Below are 20454 nucleotides of genomic sequence, written 5' to 3'. Positions count from 1 at the left end.
CAAGTCAAAACCTAAAAGAACAAATAGATTAAGTTTTGGATCAAACGTGTTAAGTTCTGCAGGCGATCCAAAATTTAATTTAAAAGAACACATGGTAGCTAGGAAAAGGTTCAGACCTTTGTACAAAATTTTTGTACAGTGGAACCTCTAGGTTTTCCGAGTAGCATCCAACAATTGGTATCAAAGCTAGGGTTTTGCCTCTGTGTATTTGGTATTAGTTTAATTATGCACATGTCATACATAATTTAGGCAGGATAATAATAGGATGTGCTAACTTTGTGGATGCAGGATCCAACTATTATGGCTTATAGTTTTATGTGTGTGATTGGACCCTTGGACATGTCAAGGGCATTTATATGTGTGCATGATTGTATTATAAAATACAGCAGGAGCTGTATTTAGTTTTATTAGGATTTTATTTTTGATCTAGATACATGTACATTCCTTTTATGGAATATAGAATCAAAATTGTAAAATTCTATTTATGTCGCGGATCGAATCTTGCAAAGTGTGGAACCTTCTAAGGACTAGAGGCGCAGCGAAACAAGGAGCAAGATGGATGCGACAGCTAGACCCGGTGGCGGTGGCCAAATATGGCAGCAGCTTGGGATGACAACACACGAAGGACAACTAGAGATAAAAGCCATAATAGTTGAAAATTAGATTTTCTATTTATTGCTTTTATATTGTGCTGTTAGTTTACAAGTTTAGTAGGCTAGCATAGTTAAAATTCCTCATTAATAAATAACTAAGTGGGAGAGGGATTTTAAGTAAATCCCATGGTCTCCATTACTGGTTTGTAAGTGATGCAAACAAGCTTGCGCGTTGGCTCTGAGTGCCTTCCTCCATAACGGATGAGCTAGTTTGCAGATCACTAGAACAGACTTCCATTTTTGGATGACTATAGGAAGTTAATTAAGAGCGTGTGATCTTCCCCAACGGAAGGGGCATAATCTTATTAATGGACTTAGTGTCAAGTAATGGTATACACTTAGACACATCTAATAGTATCCTCCCATCGGAGTCATTATTATTTGTGTGACCAAATGAAACCAACTATTAATTTGTCATAAAACTAGGTTGACAAGATAATAAAATTAAAGGGTTAAAACCCCTCTTACAAATGATTGATTTTGTATACGTCCACACTAACGTGGCATACAAAATTAACGGTGTTTGAGATAATTTTATTTGTCATAAAGTTACGTTGACAAGATAGTTAATGTGTAAGACCCTCCTCTTACAAATGTTGATTTTGTATACGTCCACACTAACGTGGCATGCAAAATTTACAGTGTTTTGAGGTGTTGGTAAATTTAAATAGTATTGTTAGAGGAATCAATATTATTTTAAATTTAGAAGTCTTGACCAAATATTTGATTAAAGATAGACCAACTATTAATTTTATTCGTCATAAAGTAAGGTTGACGAGATAATAAAATTAAAATTTCCTCTTTGAATTTGTATACGTCCACACTAATGTGGCATACAAAATTCATGGGGATTTTTAAGGAGTTGGTCTTAAGCAAATATTTTTGTGATTCTTAGGATGATGGTCAATCCCTAGCTGATATACTTTAGGATAGACTTATTGGTCTCAATTATAATTGATTGGAAATAGGACTTGGACATTAAGGTAGACTGTCTTCTTAGAACTAAGAACAATTTAGGTGTATTTAATTCATTAGTTGAAACATGTCTAGTGGTGTTATCTACCAGAACCTGGAGTGTAGATACAAGATGCCATTAATTATGTCTGCAATTCATTGCAGGGTTCTAGGAAACCCGACAACTAAATGAAAGGTAAATCACCGTCCACATGGGCACTACTGTAAAAGTGGTAGCTGTTGCAGTGGGAGATGTTTATCTTTTGATAAGAATAAAATATGGATTTTAAGTAATTGTCTTTACGTACCAAGTTTAGAAAGAACCTGATTTCAGTTTCTAAACTATTATAGATATTGTGTCTATTTTGATAACAAAGTTGTTATCAAGAAAAATAGGAAAGTTATCTATTCTGGTATGATGGTTGACAATTTATAATCCAAAAACTCCCACAATGCAACAAATGGAAATTAGTAACACATTTTCTAATTTTAAGAGAAAGCAACCTTCGGAAATGAATCAATTATATCTTTGGCATCTAAAGCTAGGTTATACTTGAGTAGGATTCATTGGTAGCTGATGAACTTTTGGGTTCATTGGTAGTGGAAATCTTTCCAACCTGCGAGTCTTACTTGGAAGAAAAATAACCAAGAAGTTTTTAAGTCCAAGGGGTATGGAGTCAAAGATATGTTGAAATCGGTTCATTCTGATTTGTGTGATCCTATGACTATCCAGACAAGAGGTAGTATTGAATATTTTGTCTAATTTATAGACAACTATTCAAGATAAAAATAAATTTACTTAATGTACCACAAGACTAAGTACTTTGATTAGTTCAAAGAGTACAAGGTTGATGCGGAGGAATAAAGTAAAAAGTCACTATGGAAGATCGTAGTGGCAAGTACCTCTTGAGAGATTTTAGGAGTCACTTATCAGAAGTTGGATTTCAATCCCAACTAACTGCATCTGGTACACCCCAATAGAATGGTGTAGTAGAAAGAAGATAAAGGACTCTTATGGAATAATTAGATAGATGATGAATTATTCAGAAAATTACCAAATTTATTTTAAGGATAAACTCTAAAAAACGAAAGTGAACATAGTGTCTTCCAAGTCATAACTCTCTACTCATATAGAATTGTTGAATAGGCATAAGCCTATTTTGAAGCATATTCGGATTCGGGTAATCCAGCACATATGTTAAAGAGAGATAATGATAAGTTGGATAGGAGTTCACTTGTTTGTAAGTTATCCTAGATAAACAAAAGTAGGTTTATAGTCTTAAAAATCAAAAGGTCATTGATAGCATCAATGACTGATTTTTAGAAAAGGACTATATAATGAACCACGTGCTCATAAGAAAATTTGTTCTTAAGGAAATAATAAAAGACATGTCTAATCTAGTACCAACTGTACAAGATGAGATACCACAAGAAAACTGCATCACGTATCACAAATGATACACAATTGCAGATAGTGCCTCGTCGTAGTGGGAGGGTTGTTAGGCAACCTTAAAAGATTCATGTTTTAGGAGAGTTTATGGACTCGATCCCTGGAGGACATGAACCTGATCTCCGGACATATGACGAAGCACTCCAAGATAAAGATGCAGCATCTTGGCAAAGAGTAATGAATAAAAGAATTAGAATATATGTATTCTAATAAAATCTGGAAGCTTATAGAACCACCAAATGGTATAAAAGCCTTTGGGTGTAAAAAGGTCTATATTAGGAAAAGAGGGATAGACAGGAAGGTAGAAACTCTCAAAGCAAGGCTAGATGAAAAAGGAAACTTTTTCACTGGTAGTCATGCTTAAGTCTATCCGGATTCTTTTATCTATTTGGCAAGTGGATGTCAAGACAGCATTCCTTAATGGAAGTCTTGAAGAAAACATCCATATAAAGCAACCAGAAGGGTTCATTGCAAAGGGCTAAGAGCATCTTGTGTGTAAGCTTAATCAGTCTATGGACTGAGGCAAAGCTTCAAGGTTTTGGAACATCCGGTTTATCAAAGTAATCCAGATCTATGGATTTAGTAACCGGATAAGTCTTGTGTATACAAAAGTTGTGATGGAAACGTGGTGGTATTTCTTGTACTATACTTAGATAACATTTTTGGTAGTTGGAAACAATATCAAAATGTTGTCAGAAGTAAGGGTATGGTTGTCCAAACAATTCGATATAAAGGACTTGGGAGAATGTATATATTCTTGAGATCAAAGTAATAAGGGATCGCAAGAAAAGAATATTTTACTTATCCCAAGCTTCATACATCGGAAAAATCCTTGCTCGTTTTAAGCATACAAAACTCCAAGAAAGGTTTCTTACCTTTTCAGGATGGAGTAACTTTATCTAAAGATATGTCTCTGTAGACATCAAAGGAGATAAAGGAAATAAAGGCGGTTCTTCTACTACTGTTGGAAGCCTAATGTATGCTATGCACGAGATCAGAAATCTGTTTTGCCAAGGGCATAGTTAGCAGATATCAAAGTAACCCTGGACAAGGACAGTGGACTACAGTAAAGCATATATTGTAGTACCTTAGAGGCACTAGAGATTATATGCTAGCTTACAAGGCAGTTAATTTAGTCCTTGTGGGTTGCACGGATTTTGACTTCCAATCGGATAAGGACAATAATAAGTCAACCTCAGGGTTTTGTGTTTACTTTAGGAGGTAAAGTCATAACTATGGAAGAGTGATAAGCATAGGTGTTTTTTCTGGACTCCACCATAGAAGCTTAGTATATGGCAAGCCTCTGAGGAAGCCATAAAAGCTGAATGACTTAATTATCTCAAGATAGACTTAGATATGATTTCTGGTTTGTCCAAAGATTATTACAATTTATTGTAATAATATTGGAGCAGTAGCAAACTCGAAGAAACCATAAGTCTATAAAGGCAAGTAAACACAATAGAGCGCAAGTACCACCCAATACGAGAAATCGTATAAATGAGGAGAAGTTGTTGCTACCTAGATTGCATCAGGTGATGACCTATAGATCCTTCCACCGAGGTCCTTAAGGCAAGAGCTTTTGATGGACATGTTGAAGGGTTAGGAATCAGATGTATGGCAGCAGATATAGCAGCTTAGTCTTTTAGTATAAGTGGGAGATTGTTAGAGTGTATACTAAAAGCCTAGCTTTTGGTATAAACATTTATCTAGAAATAAGAATCACATTGGTCAAATGTCTACATTTATGATAAATATAGTTGTTCAATTAATTTATATTGTAGATAACATGGTGTGTGGTGTCACACACAGAGGATCATGTTATCAGTATCTTATAAATTATAAACAGTAGCTCACGACCATAATAGAAAGGAACAAACCATTGGAAGGTCGTAGTGTAATTAGGTATCAGTTTATCTTGACTGTATAATTGCACAAGTACACTCAGAGTGTATTGAGTAGGATCATTTGAGGTCGTTTCTTTTATACTGACTTTATAAAGAAACAAAGACCTCGGTTATTATGGAAGTGTGTGCTCTTAATCCTAATATAATAACAAGCACATATATTTGATATTTATTTCTTTAATTTATCAATGGGTGAGATTTAGTTCGATAAATCAATAAGCCCTATAAGTTGGGAAATGGTATCACTTATAGTGTGTGTTGTTGATTATAGAAGGAAACTGTGTCCTAGAGATACTAGGTTGATAATGTCCTCAAGAGGAGCTCATAAGGATTGTCATGTTAAACCCTGCAGGTGGACTTAGTCCGACATGATAATAAGGATGAGTGGTACTACTCTTGGACTAAGATATTAATTAAATGAGTTGTCAGTAACTCACTTAATTAGTGGACATTCGATATCTTAAACACAGGGAGACTAACATGCTCATAATAAGAAGGAGCCCAAAAATGTAATTTGGAATTGGTGCGGTAGTTCAATAATAGTTCTCTAGTGGAATGAATTATTATTGATAAAATTAAGTTGTGTGTTCGGGGCGAACACGGGATGCTTAATTTTATCGGGAGACCAAAACCAATTCCTCCTCTCGGTCCCTATCGTAGCCTCTTATTTATAGAGTTCTATACCCACCTATACCCACCTTCTATACCCACCAATAAGGGGCCGGCCAAGCTAGCTTGGGAACCAAGCTAGGGCCGTCCTAGGTATAAAATTGGGTGGCCGGCCCTAGCTTGAACCCAAGCTAGTGGGGGCCGGCCAAATTAAATTTAAAAGGGATTTTAATTTTAGTTTTTATTATGTGGAAGAATTAATTTATCAAAGAGAATTAAAATTAAAATATCTCTCTTGTAAAAGATCTACAAAAGATTAAAGAAAGAGATTATATCTCTTTCCTTATTTGTAGATTGGAGAGTTATTTTATTTTCTCTTTAAAAATTATCCACATGTTGATAAAATTAAAATTATAGAAATTTCTTTTTATCAACCATGAAGAGATTTTTAAAGAGAAATTTTATTTTTAAAATTTCCGGAAACAAATTAGGAAGTTTTAATTGTTGATTAAAACTTGTCCAATTTGCTCTCCAATGATGTGGCCGGCCATTGAAGTTTAATTTGGAAAATTTGTTTTATTTTTCTAAATTAAATCATGTTAAGGAAATTGAGGAAATTTTATTGTAATTAAATTTCCTAATTTGCCTAGGCCAAGGAATATAAAAGAATGGGTGAGGGTGCCTTCATGAGATACAACCTCTATTATTTTCTCTCCCTCTTTTGGTTCCTTGGTGTGGCCGGCCATCCTTTCCCTCTCTTCTTCTTGTGGTGGCCGAACCCTTCTCTTTCCTTGGAGCTCTTGTGGTGGCCGGATACTACTTGAAGAAGAAGAAGAAGAAGAAGAAGGAGAGGAAGCGAGCATCTCTTGGAGCTTGGTTAGTGTTTTGATTTTCTTCCTTGGTGAAGCTTTTTCTTTTGTGGCCGAACCTAGCTAGGAGGAGAAGAAGGTGGTTGGTGGTTTCTCATCTCGGAAGATCGTTGCCCACACAACGTCCGAGGTTAGAAGAGGAATACGGTAGAAGATCAAGAGGTTTTTCTTAAAGGTATAACTAGTAATTTTTCTTTCCGCATCATACTAGTTATTTTTGGAAATAATACTAAATACAAGAGGCATATGATTCTAGAGTTTCGAATTTGTTTTCGATATAGTGTTCTTTTGTTTTTCTTTTCCTTGTGATTTGATTGTTCTTTTCGGTTAACATAAAGTTATTTTAGGAAATTAAATATTAGCTTTCTATAAAAGGTTTTGTCTAGTCGGTGGTGGTTGCTCCCATATCCAAGAAGGTCATGTGTCTCGCCACGTCAGTACTGGGAACCGATTATGGAAATTAATATTTAATGGAATTAATAACTTAAGGTGACTTGGGTCGAACGTGTTAAGTTCCGCAGGAGATCCAAGTCAAAACCTAAAAGAACAAATAGATTAAGTTTTGGATCAAACGTGTTAAGTTCCGCAGGCGATCCAAAATTTAATTTAAAAGAACACATGGTAGCTAGGAAAAGGTTTAGACCTTTGTACAAAATTTTTGTACAGTGGAACCTCTAGGTTTTCCGAGTAGCATCCAACACAGGTGGTAGTTTTGAGAGCATGAAACAACAATTAAATAAAGCGGTAACCACTCACATTGATCTCCCGAAGAAGTCGTCGAAGAACCGCCGAAGACGTCGCTACTATTGTCGCCGAGAAGATCACCTCACGGAACCTTCTCGAACTCTTCCACGAACCAAATCCCAGCCTCTGGGTGTTCCCTCTGCTCGCCGATCTCCTCACAAAGCTCTCTGATCACCTCCACAGCGCTCGCTCGCTCTTCTCCCCGATGCGCTCCACACACTGATCACGATTGCTCTTGGACGTCATCTTATATAGCTAGCAAAACATCGGTTACCAACCGATGCTTTGATGGCTAGCTTTCAATGGAGGAAGATGAAGGATCGGCACCCCTTCATCTTCCCGACGTTGCAACTGATGCAACATCTAACATCTCCCACTCGTCCAAGTCAATCCATATGGTCACATAGACCATGTCAGTCACATAGACTACAAGGTGATCATGTCACGAAGACTAGAGCGAAATTAGTCACAAAGACTAAATAAGTCATGTAGACTTTATGAGGATCAAGTCACGAAGACCAGAGCAAAATTTAGTCACAAAGACCAAATAAGTCACAAAGACTTTATGAGGATCAAGTCACGAAGACCAGAGCAAAATTTAGTCACAAAGACCAAATAAGAACATCCATTCCATACATTAGGAAAAATGGTTCGTGCGACAGCAAGCACAGTGAGCATTCAATTGCTAAGAAGATTGTCACACTTTACTTAGCTGCTCCATAGAACAAATCAGAGACATAAATGTCCATAGAATGAATCAAAGACATAAATGGCTTGCCTTTACCCCAGATTAAATTATTTACATCATCATGAACATCTCTAATCCCTCATATTGACCATATGTCAAGAGCATGTTCAACATCTCCAATCAAACAAATTATTCACAATTACATTTTATGTATTGAACTAAAAACGTAACTGGTACCAGTGAATAAATGTCACAGATGTAAATCAATCTTAATATTCCTTTTTAGCTAGAATCCATTCATTCTAATCAGTCGCTTTCCTAGTTATGCTCCATAAACCGAATCATCCATAGCTAATAGGAAACATGCTAAAGTAGCAGACACTGATCAGAACTTCAAGTAGACAGCTAAATAGTCACTTAGGGTAAAATCGAGATTAACTTATAATCTCAAGGGTCTCACATAGTAGAGAAGCAGAGATCCATTCTCCTACTACCCTTCTTGTCGCCATAGCACATGTGGTATGAATCACATGCTACGATATTATTCTCTTTTCCAAAAAGAGCGCATGTTTTTTCCAAAATTTAACATCGTACAGATTTCGATCTAAACATTCCCAATGTCTAATCCTGAATTCAACATATGAATTCTAATATAGCCTCAAGCAGATTCAGTAAATGGTGGGTGCATTTACTTCAATTATTACACAAATGATCTCATCCTGACACAAATATCAAGGCGACATTAACTTATAGGTATGTCTCTATTCACAGGTACATAAGCTGTCCCATAAGCAACGGTCTTACCCCTATTTGTACTTAAAAATAGAGATGATTGTCCATGTAAGTAGACCAATCTTAATCTGCCAACATGCTTATCGAGACTTTTATTCGAATGTAACAAAGACATATACACTGAATAAATCATGGCCTTTTTCATTTATCAAAATGTCTTTACAATTGTTACATTCTTCGAAGTCCCAAAGACTTCATATGCCTATGAAATGACTCTTTAGTCAATGGCTTAGTAAAAGGATCAGCAGCATATTCCGTGTAGGGATGTACTCAAGAATAACCTTTTTCTTGTCAACAAATCCCTTACAAAATTATACTTAATTTCTATATGCTTGCCTTTGCTGTGATATTTGAGATCCTTGGAAAAAACTATTGCAGCTTGACTGCCACAGTACACTGTAACAGGACTCTCACTATCCTCAGCAATCTTCAGATGCTTCAGGAATCTTCTCAGCCAGACAGTCTCTTGCACAGCCGCTGCACAAGCCACATACTCAGCTTCCATTGTAGACAAAGCTACACAAGCCTGCTTCTTGTTGTTTCATGAGATGACGCCATCATTTAGCAAGAAGACATAGCCAGATGTGGATTTTCTGTCATCAAGATCCCCTGCCCAATCTACATCTGAGTAGCCACTTAGGCTCATATCTGATCCTTGGAAACAGAGGCAATAATCAGCTGTTCCTTTAAGATATCTGAATATCCTCTTCACCGCTTTCCAGTGTCTCGATCCTGGGTTTGACTGGAAACAACTAATTAAGCCAACAACATAGCTTATATCGGGACGAGTACATAACATAGTGTACATCAAACTACCAACAACACTAGCATATGGTTTCTTCTTCATTTCGGTTATTTCCTCAGGAGTCTTAGGATACATACTTTTGCTCAAGACAGTACCTTTCGCAATAGGCGTTTGTTCAATGTTACAATCTGACATATTGAAGTGTTGTAGCATCTTAGTCATATAAGCTTCTTGGGACAAACCCAAAAGCCTTTTTGATCGGTCTCTAACGATCTTCACTCCTAAGATGTACTCTGCTTCTCCCATATCTATTATGTCAAATTGTGATGAAAGCCAACTTTTGACTTCTATCACACACTTTATGTCGCTTCCAGATATTAGCATATCATCAACATATAATAATAAAATGGCAAGCTTTCCTTTTTCCTTTCTTAGGTAAACACAATGATCCTCATTGATCATTTCGAAACCATAAGATAATATTACTTCATTAAATCTTATGTTCCATTATCTTGATGCTTGCTTTAGCCCATATATAAACTTCTGAAGTCTACATACTTTTTTCTCTTGGCCTTCAGCAACATAACTTTCTGGTTGTACCATATAGATTTCTTCGTCAAGATTATCATTAAAGAAAGTCATTTTTTACATCCATCTGATGTAATTCCATGTCATATTGTGCTACTATAGCTAGGATAACACGTATTGACACAAACTTTACAACTGGAGAGAATGTCTCTTCAAAGTCAATACCCTCCATTTGGGTATATCCTATTGGTGCAGCGGAGACCGGCAAGAGGGGGGGAATTGCCTGAAACTAAAAGTAACCCTCCTCAAAGCTTTTCAACTCTTAAAATAAAGCAACAATAATAAAACTAATAGCAGAAATAAAAGGAGACAGCAATTAACCTGGTTACAACCAAGAGGGTTGTTAATCCAGGGCAGTAAGAAAGGCGCAGTAAGAAACTCCTTCTTTGAAGGCGGAGAAGCCTTGTACACTTTGAGAGCACAGAAGTTGCTTAAACAGTAATTACAGAGTTGAATCTCGTATCAATTCGTTGATATCTAAAGCTGCCCGAGACCCTCTTTATATAGGGGTTCTCGAGCTTATCAGATCATCTGATCCTTCGGGATCAGGTTTGACTCGAGAGGGATCGGTCGACCGAACCTGCTGTACCTGCCCAGTCTTCCGTCAGGTGCAGTCTCTGAGGATGAGCTTTTGTTCGGTCGACCGATCCTTATGTTCGGTCGACCAATCGGCCAACGGTCTTCCAACTGAGTTGGCCCGATCATCTTGCTCGACTAAGTCTCTAGATTTACTTCGGTTCGGTCGACCGATCAGGAGGTTCGGTCGACCGATCAGCTTCACCAACGGTCAGCTTCTGACGTGGCATTCGACGTGTCTGCTGCAGTTGGCTTCGGTTAATGAAGGGTTCGGTCGATTGATCAATAGGTTCGGTCGACCGAACCGTTGACAAGTCAACTTCCAGTTGACTTGCTCCGGTTCGGCTCCTTAGGTGATTGCGGCCATCCGGAATAGGGCTCACCCGAACCCAGTTCCCGGCCTTCTCCTCGAGCAGGCTTCCGTCCGGCTTCTAAACCCTCGAACGTCGCGCACATTCTTCTCGCTCCACCGGAGTAATCTTCCACAGCTCTCTCGTCCTTCGGACGCACTGAGCCCATCGGCTCTCTTCCCATGTCGTCCTTCTCGCTAGTTGCGTCTTTCGCTCGATTTCCGCTCGACTTCCTGCGCTCCTAAGTTCCTGCACACTCAGACACAGGGTTCAGACAAAACGCAGGACATAACTAACTTGGTTGATCACATCAAAACTACGACGGGGTCCAACATATCCTTTTACAACCAATCGAGCTTTGTATCGATTAATCAATCCATATGCTTTCCTCTTTACTTTGAGAATCCACTTATTCCCAATAGCCCTTCGACTCGGAGGAAGATCGACTAAATCCCAAACTTGATTCTTTCTCATTTACTCCATTTCTTCATACATTGCAATTTTCCATTCTTTTCTAACTGAGCTTCCTCAACTGTTCGAGGTTCCTCATCGTCAACTGGGAGAACCATCAATGCCTCATTCTTAATATCAAACCTTCTCCGAGGAATAATCTGATGACTACTTCTTCGAAGGTTAGACTGTTGAGAAACTGACTCATTCAGTGGCAAATTACTCCCACTCGGTTGACTAGATTCAGGTATCTCCTGATCTGTTGATAAAGGAACATTATCCTCCTCCTCTATCTCATATAGAGGAATTATCTTATCAACTTCACCTCGTGTTGGGAACTCAGTTTCTAGAAAAGTAGCATTTCTTGACACTATTTCAGAGATGGTTCCATCTTGTCGCTCACCAATAAAAACATAACCCTTAGAAGTCTCAGAGTACCTTATAAAGATACACTTCTTACCTCTGTGTCATAATTTTCCATATTCGTGAGTTTTATCATGAACGTAGGCAGCTGACCCCCAAGGTCTCAGATTACTCAAATCCAACTTTCTGTCTGTCCAACGTTCATGTGGGGTAGATGGAACTGACTTCGAAGGCACTTTGTTAAGTATATAGGCCGCAACTAATAATGTATCTCCTCAATAGGAGATTGGCAAATTAGCCTGCGCCATCATAGACCTAACCATTTCAAGAAGAGTCATATTTCTTCTTTCAGCAATCCCATTTTGCTGTGGAGTTCCAGGGACAGTTAACTGTCTAATAATCTCTTTCTCATTACACATTATCTTGAACTGATCAGACAAGTATTCTCCTCCACGGTCAGTGCGCAAGGTTTTAACCTTACGTTCCAATTGATTCTCAACTTCGTTCAAGTAACGAATAAAGCAATCTAATGCTTCAGATTTGTGAAAAATCAAATACACATGACCAAAACGTGTGAAGTCATCGATAAATGTAATGAAATAAGAACTCCCATTTCTAGCCTTCATATTCATTGGATCACAAATATCCGAATGAATTAATTGCAATGGTGATTCAGCCCTAATAGCCTTACCAAATGGTTTTCTAGTCGTCTTTCCCGCAAGACAATGCTCACATATAGACAAGTTAATCTTAGCATGAGTGCCTAATAGGCCCTCCTTAGCTAATCTATTCATTCGTTCTTCTCCTATATGTCCCAATCTAGCATGTCAAATTTCATCATTAACATCAACATTACTAGTAAGAGCAATATTTGAAAAATAACCATCATTATTATTTGGTTCTACATCAAGAACCATAAAATCATTTGTTACAAAATCATACCCAATTAACACAGAGTTAATTCGAAGTTCCACACAACGGCTATAAAAATTTACATTGTAACCTAAATCAAGAAGACAAATAATGGAAACCAGATTCCGTCAAATCTCAGGAGCGTACAGGACATCATGTAGAAACAAGGTGCCTCCACCACATAGGTTGAGCTTACAAGTATCAATTCCTTTGACTTCAATTCTTGCATTGTTTCCTACATATATTCATTTGTTGCTAGCTGGTACCCGACGGTACTCCACATATATAGCTCGATCACGAGCTACGTGGTTCGTTGCTCCTGAATCTACAATCCACAAAGGATACAAATCAGCTAACAACACTGTACTTGCAACATATTGCTCGTGGAAAGAAGACAAAAATGGATCTACCTTTTTAGACTCAGTACAATCCCGAGCAAAATGGTCCTTCTTGCCACAGTTGAAGTAAGTCAACCTGCTCTTAGGTTTTTGTCCATATTTCTTTCCTTTCTTCTTGATTTGTTTTTTCGCAACAACAGCATTAGCCTCCTTTCCTTTCCCCTTTCCTTTCTTAAACCACTTGTTCTTATTCTTGGAACCAGAACCTTCAGCTACAAAAGCTTGACCCGAAATCCTTGCAAATTCAATCCTCTCCGCCTCAAGTTCCACATGGCGTGAGACATCAGTGAAAGTCTTGATACTCTCACTATGGGTCAGGTTCTGTTTCATCGTTTTCCAAGAATCAAGAAGGGAACGGATAACTGCCTGAACCTGTTGTTCATCGGTCAACATATAACCAGCAGTCTTAAGCTCTCGAATCATGTTACTCATCTCCCTGAGATGTTGGGCCATGGTAACATTCGAGCGCTTTTTACAACTATCAAACTTGATAGTTAGCTGACGGAGCTTACTCAGACTGACTCCACTGTACTTCTCTCTAAGGGCTACCCAGACTGCATGAGCCGATGGTAATGGCTCATATTCAAACACCAGGTCATCCACCATTGAACTAATCAATATTCCCTTAGCAATGGAGTCCTTCCTTTTCCATGCCTTATAGGCATCAAGGTCACGTCTGTGCTGTGCTGTAGAACCATCAACCGGTTCCTCCAAGAATTGATTTACAGCCTCTAGAACTTCTTGTTCCTCAAGAACATATTATATCTTGAGGTGCTAGATTTTGTAGTTATCCCCATATAATTTCTCACCCTTATTGAGTTCATCTATGATGTTTTTAGTTGCCATGATCTACATAAATAAAAAAATTATTTATTATTTCAGTGTAATTCATATATGTGAAACTATTTATTGACTCGGTGTAAATTAGAGTTACTTTACAAAATCAAGTGATAACATTGTTTCCACTCATCATTTGTATGTTCTAATCTAATCAACACTGATCAATTATATTACACATATCCCAACTAATAAACGAATCATTTAATATGAATGAATTATATTTATATGAACTAATTATATCATGAAATGAACTAATCATATCATGAAATGAATTAATCATTTCCAAGTTAGTTAACATATAACATAACTTTTCATTATTTAATTCTGTTCGTACAAAGCGACAAAAATTATTACATGACTCAAAAACCAGACAAGCTGACACTGTTCGTACATAACGACAGTAAACAGAACACTAATAAACTAGATATGCCAGCACTGCTCCCACTAGGACAAATACTAGTGTAGCAGTCAACACTGTCCCTATTAACCTGGACTTATTTAGGATAATCTCAGATGGGGCAGCTTCAGGATTCTCTATCAGATTCATTTCTGGATCTTCCTCGAGCATCTCCTGGTCATCTTCAGACTCTTCAGGCTCTTCTTCACCCATATGGTGAAGTAGTTCCTTACACAGTATTGAATATGTGGCACGTCCTTCATGACGCCCCCATACATAGTCTGCTATTATCCTGGGATACTCTGGTAATGAATGCATTAATGCCCAGATCCTATAACTGTCCAGGACTGGAAACTCTTCTTGCTCAAGTTTCCAAAATAGTCTATCCAGCCGTTTAACATGTCCGTCGACTCCATAAGCAGACTTATACTCTATCTCCTGAATCTCCTCTCGGAAATGGTTTCGTCACACTTCGCGACGAGTCAATGTGGTAATCGTCCGTGCCATCTGAAAAATTGAATTTAAATAAGTTAGTACAAAATCGACTAACCAGTACAAAACCAGTTTAATTCAATTTATACAGGCATACCATCATTATAAATTAAGAAAAATAAATCTTCTCGATTTTCAGGAGTTTAAGTCGACTGACCCATTAGACCGGTCAATCAGGAGTCCGGATGTTAAATTTAGTCTATTGTCCTTATTAGAATTAATCTAATTGGACCTATGTTCTGTTATCATTTAAGTCAATTTGAGTCAACCTCAGACTTATTGATCAAACTTAGATTCGTTTGATTCGTCCAATTGCCCATTGGATTAAGTCTGACTCATTAGAACAAATCTAATATTTCTGATCAAATGTGACACAACGGAACTAATTCGATCATATTTGATCAACCCAACTTCTGTAATCAAGATCACCCTAATTAATTCAATAATAAACCGAGCTAATTAAACCAACAAATAATTTGAACCAGCTTTAGGTATCATTGAATCAATTTGATCTGCTTAAATCAATTAATAATTTAAACCATACATGAATTTGATCGGCCAAATTGGTCTGGTTCCATTTTTAATAAATTGAACTATAAATTAATGAAATATTTTTTATTAATTAATAAAACATTTCTATATGTATTTAATTAATTAATAAAAATATTTAATTAAATTTTTGTTAGGCCACTACATGTTAATTAAACTTTAAACATGCAAGTGGTGTATAACATGCAAGCAACCACGTGTAGAGAAAAAAAACTACATGTACTATACTTCACTGTTCATTCCTTTTTTTTTTCAAATCTTGAATTGATTCAGCGAGTTTTTTCTTACTGTGATTCGAAAAAAAATGGGCATACTGTGCACTACGATTTTGAATCAATTGAAATTCATTTCAATCGATTCAATTAAATCGAATCGATTAATGAATCGATTCATGCACAGTGTTGAATCGATTCAACACTGTGCTTCGTCAAAAACGCTGATCATCTCGCCATTTTGAATCGATTGGATTACAATTTCAATCGATTCAATCCAATTGAATCGATTAGTTAATCGATTCAATTGATGAACAATATCATCTTCTTCGCGACAGAAGAAGAAAAAAGCGAGTTTTTTTACGTCGATTTCCATGCTTTCAAACTCACATTGATCTCCCGAAGAAATCGTTGAAGAACCGCCGGAGACGTCGCTACTGCTGTCGCCGAGAAGATCACCTCACGTAACCTTCTCGAACTCTTCCACGAACCAAATCCCAGCCTCTGGGTGTTCCCTCTGCTCGCCGATCTCCTCGCAAAGCTCTCTGATCACCTCCACAGCGCTCACTCGCTCTTCTCCCCGATGCGCTCCACACACTAATCACGATTGCTCTTGGACGCCATCTTATATAGCTAGCAAAACATCGATTACCAACCGATGCTTTGATGGCTAGCTTTCAATGGAGAAAGATGAAGGATCGACACCCCTTCATCTTCCCGACGTTGCTGTTAAAAGAAGAAGAGGTAGAGAGCGAGAGCGAGAAATAACATGAGAACAATAAAATCTATTGTTCATTGATATTTGCCCTAAGGACAATACAATATATAGGGTTTAAACAAGTACTCGGTCAATTAACCAATTAGCAAATAATAGAATAATTCTAAAAATTATTCTGAGAATTATTCTATTATTAGAATAATCCTAATACTTAATTTGATTTGATTTGGTAATTTGATTCGGTTAAGCTAGGTAATTTCTCTTTTATCTCTATTACCCCCCGACAAACTTAACGGGAGATCTTTAACGTTGAGTTTGCTTGCTAACTTGTTGAAACGGTGTCTGGATAATGGCTTAGTAAATATATCAGCAATTTGATCTTCAGCAGAGATATAAGAGACAGATAACTGTTGAGTTGCCACACGTTCACGAACAAAATGAAAGTCAATTTCTACATGTTTTGTACGAGCATGGAAGACCGGATTTGCTGAGAGATATGTTGCTCCAATATTATCACACCAAATTTTTGGTGGAATATTTGATGTAAGATGAAGTTCAGAGAGAAGTGATTGAAGCCAAATAATCTCAGACGTTGTATTTGCTATAGCTTTATATTCTGCCTCAATGCTTGGACGAGATACCGTAGGTTGCTTTTTCGAATTCCATGAGATAAGATTTCATCCAAGAAATATCGCATATTCACTAGTAGAGCGTCTATCTTCAGGAGAACTAGCCCAATCCGCATCACTATAAGCATGTAAATCTCGAGACGATTGGCGATGTAGAAGAAGACCATGTAGAATAGTACATTTGAGATAACGAAGTATTCTTTTTACATTATCCCAATTTTGTTCAGTTGGAGCATGCATGAATTGACAAGCACGATTTACTGCAAAAGTAATATCAGGGCGTGTGATAGTGACATATTGTAAGACTCCAACAATGCTTCGATAAATCTGTGGATCAGACAGAGCAGGAGAAGATGAAGATAGAGAGTTGTTTACAGCAATTGGTGTAGAGACCGGACGTGCCCCATCCATTTTAGCTCTTTGAAGAAGTCCAGTAATGTATTTGCTCTGAGAGAGAAGATAGTCATCCTCATGTGGAATAAGCTCAATGCCAAGAAAAAAACGAGCAAAGCCCAAATCTCGAGTAGGAAATTCTTGATTGAGTAGACTTAATAAAATTGTGATACCCTTGTGATTATTACCGGTTATCAGAATGTCATCCACATAAATAAGAAAAAATATCATAAATCCATCATTATTTTTGTAAAATAAAGACGAGTCAGTCTTCGATCCAGTAAATCCTTGAGTTTGTAAGCAATTAGATAATCGATGAAACCATGCACGAGGAGCTTGTCGAAGACCGTATAATGATTTCTTAAGTTGACAAACATGAGATGGCAATTGTGGATGAATAAACCTAGGTGGTTGCTCCATAAAGACAGTTTCCTCAAGATGACCATGGAGAAACGCATTTGAAATGTCTAATTGTCGTACGGGCCAATTAGAACTAAAAGCTATTGATAATAATAGTCTGACAGATATAATTTTGATGACTGAGATAAAAGTGTCATTGAAGTCAATACCTAGTTGTTGACTAAATCCTTTGGCTACGAGTCGAGCTTTGTGTCGTTCAAGAGAACCATCAGCTCGATGCTTAAGACGAAATACCCATTTAGAGCCCACCACATTCATGGAGGGAGTACGCGAAACTAGGTTCCATGTTCCATTGCGAAGAAGTGCATCAAATTCTATAGCCATTGCATTATGCCAATTTGGATCCTTGTTTGCCTGTGTAAAACAAGTCGGTTCAATAGACTTTGAAGAAACCAATAAAGCTCGAGGAAGAGGATGTCGAGTTGTTATTTGAGGGCATCGTGCATATATGTCACTTAAGGGAAGCATGCGACGAGGACGGCCATCATATGAATCACTTGTTGACGAGGAAGAGGAAGTAGTTTGGCATGGTGATTCCGATGATGGACTTGTATTACTTGACGATCCAGAGCTAGAGAGTATATTATCCATAACTGGCGAGGCTTCCGAGATTGGACATGGAATAGGTTCCACAGCATTATTCCTCTCATCAGTATGCCCTGGTCTCAATGGAGTAGCCACTCGGGTCAATTCTGGTGATCTAGGAGAATTTGTAGAGAATTCTGGAGCAGAACCCAGGATGCCATCTCTTCTCACATTTCCAGTGTGTTTAATTGGACGAGCAACCTGTGGTAATTCAGACGGGATATTAGGTGGTGGTAAGAAGGTACCACTGGTTGAGGATGGAGTTGTTGTTGTGGCTGCAAAAGGAAACAGAGATTCATCAAAAATAACATGCCGAGATATATATATGTGCCCTGTCGGTATATGTAGGCAACGGTACCCATGGTGCAAATTACTATAACCAAGGAAAACACACTGTTGAGAACGAGGATCAAGTTTATGTTTGGAGTAAGGTCGTAACCATGGATAACATGCACAACCGAAGATACGTAAGAAGGTATAGTCAGGAGACTGATTATGGAGTTTTTCCATAGGGCATTTATGGTGAAGCAATGGAGTAGGTAGACGATTAATAAGATAAACAGCAGTTTGAACCGCGTCATCCAAAAATTTGAGTGGAACTGATGCATGATTGAAAAGAGCTAAGGCAGTTTCGATTATATGACGATGTTTCATTTCTGCAGAGCCATTTTATTCGGGAGTGTGAGGACATGAGACTCGATGAAGAATGCCCAAAGAGCCCAGATAACGATGAAGCGCTTGATATTCTCCACCCCAATCAGAGTGTAGAGAAAGTATTTTTCGGTCAAAGAAACGTTCTACGTGTCTTTGGAATTGACAAAAGATATCAAAAAGATCAGATTTCCATTTCATGAAAAATATCCAAGTAAACTTGCTAAAGTCATCAATAAAAATCACATAATAAAGGAAACCTTGATTTGAAAAAATAGGAGTAGGGCCCCAAACATCAGAGTAAATAAGTTCTAAAGGAAAACTAGACATATGAGAAGAAGAAACAAAGGGCAATTTATGACTTTTTGCTTTCAAACATGCTTCACAAGAATGAGATGAGGATGATAAAGATGTCGGTAGGCCAAACCGATTGATGATTTCTTGAACAAGACGTAGAGATGGATGACCAAGTCATGCATGCCATGAGGTTTTATTTGTGCGTTCTCCAACTAGAGCTTTGGCGGATGTAGGTTGAAGATAGTAAAGACCATCTCTAATTTCTCCTCTAAGCAGGGTGGTTTTGGTTGTGGGATCCTTCACAAGACAATAGTGAGGGTGAAATTTAAAAAACACATTATTATCAAGAGCAAATTGACGGACTGAAAGTAAATTTTTAGTGATGGAAGGAACATGAAGTGTATTGCGCATGGAAAAGAGTCGACCAGATGAATGAAAAAATATGTTTCCAAGGTGAGCAATTTGCAAACCTGAACCGTTGCCTACTTGTACAGTATCAGGACCATGATAGGAGGAGGCCTCTGTAAGAATGTCATAATCTGATGTAACGTGATGAGTTACTCCAAAATCTGGATGTCATCCTGAGACTGAAGAATTTGTCGTAGGTACATAAGGGTTGCTTGCAAGAGAAAATTCCCCTGGGTGATATAATGAAGTTGAGGTTGATGCTTGAGATGTGGATGCAAAACCTCCAGTAAAATTTGGATCATATCTCTTATAACATTGATGAGCAAAGTGACCAATCTTGAAACAAATCTGACAACGTCCTCGTCCTCGGCCTTGACCTCGTCCTTGTCCTCGACTTTGTCCTCGTCCTTGTCCTTGTCCTTGTCCTCGACCTCCTTGATTTCCTTGGTGGATAGTACTATCAGTCTTGCATGCCGTAAGAGCAATAGAATCTAAAACCCTTTGAGATTGTAATTGTAGAAGTATCTCATGTGAAGAGAGCAAGCCATGAAGGGTATCAAGTGACACTTGATCGATGCGAGTAGTTATGCTAGGAATAAAGCTATCATATTGAGGCCCCAATCCTGCAAGAACATGTATTAATAAATCTGGATCTGAAATTGGATTGCTAATCGCAGCTAAATTATTGACAATGGTTTTGATTGATTGCATATATACATTGATGGATTTGTCTCCTCGGTGCACCGATTGTAACTGCATGCGAAGTTGAAGAACACGTGCTTAAGACTGTGAAGCAAAGGTTCGAGCAAGAGTTTCCC

This window comes from Zingiber officinale, chromosome 1A (assembly GCF_018446385.1).
Source record: "Zingiber officinale cultivar Zhangliang chromosome 1A, Zo_v1.1, whole genome shotgun sequence".
NCBI lineage: Eukaryota > Viridiplantae > Streptophyta > Magnoliopsida > Zingiberales > Zingiberaceae > Zingiber > Zingiber officinale.
The sequence above is the reverse complement of the archived record's forward strand: the minus strand, read 5'-3'. Positions refer to the sequence as shown.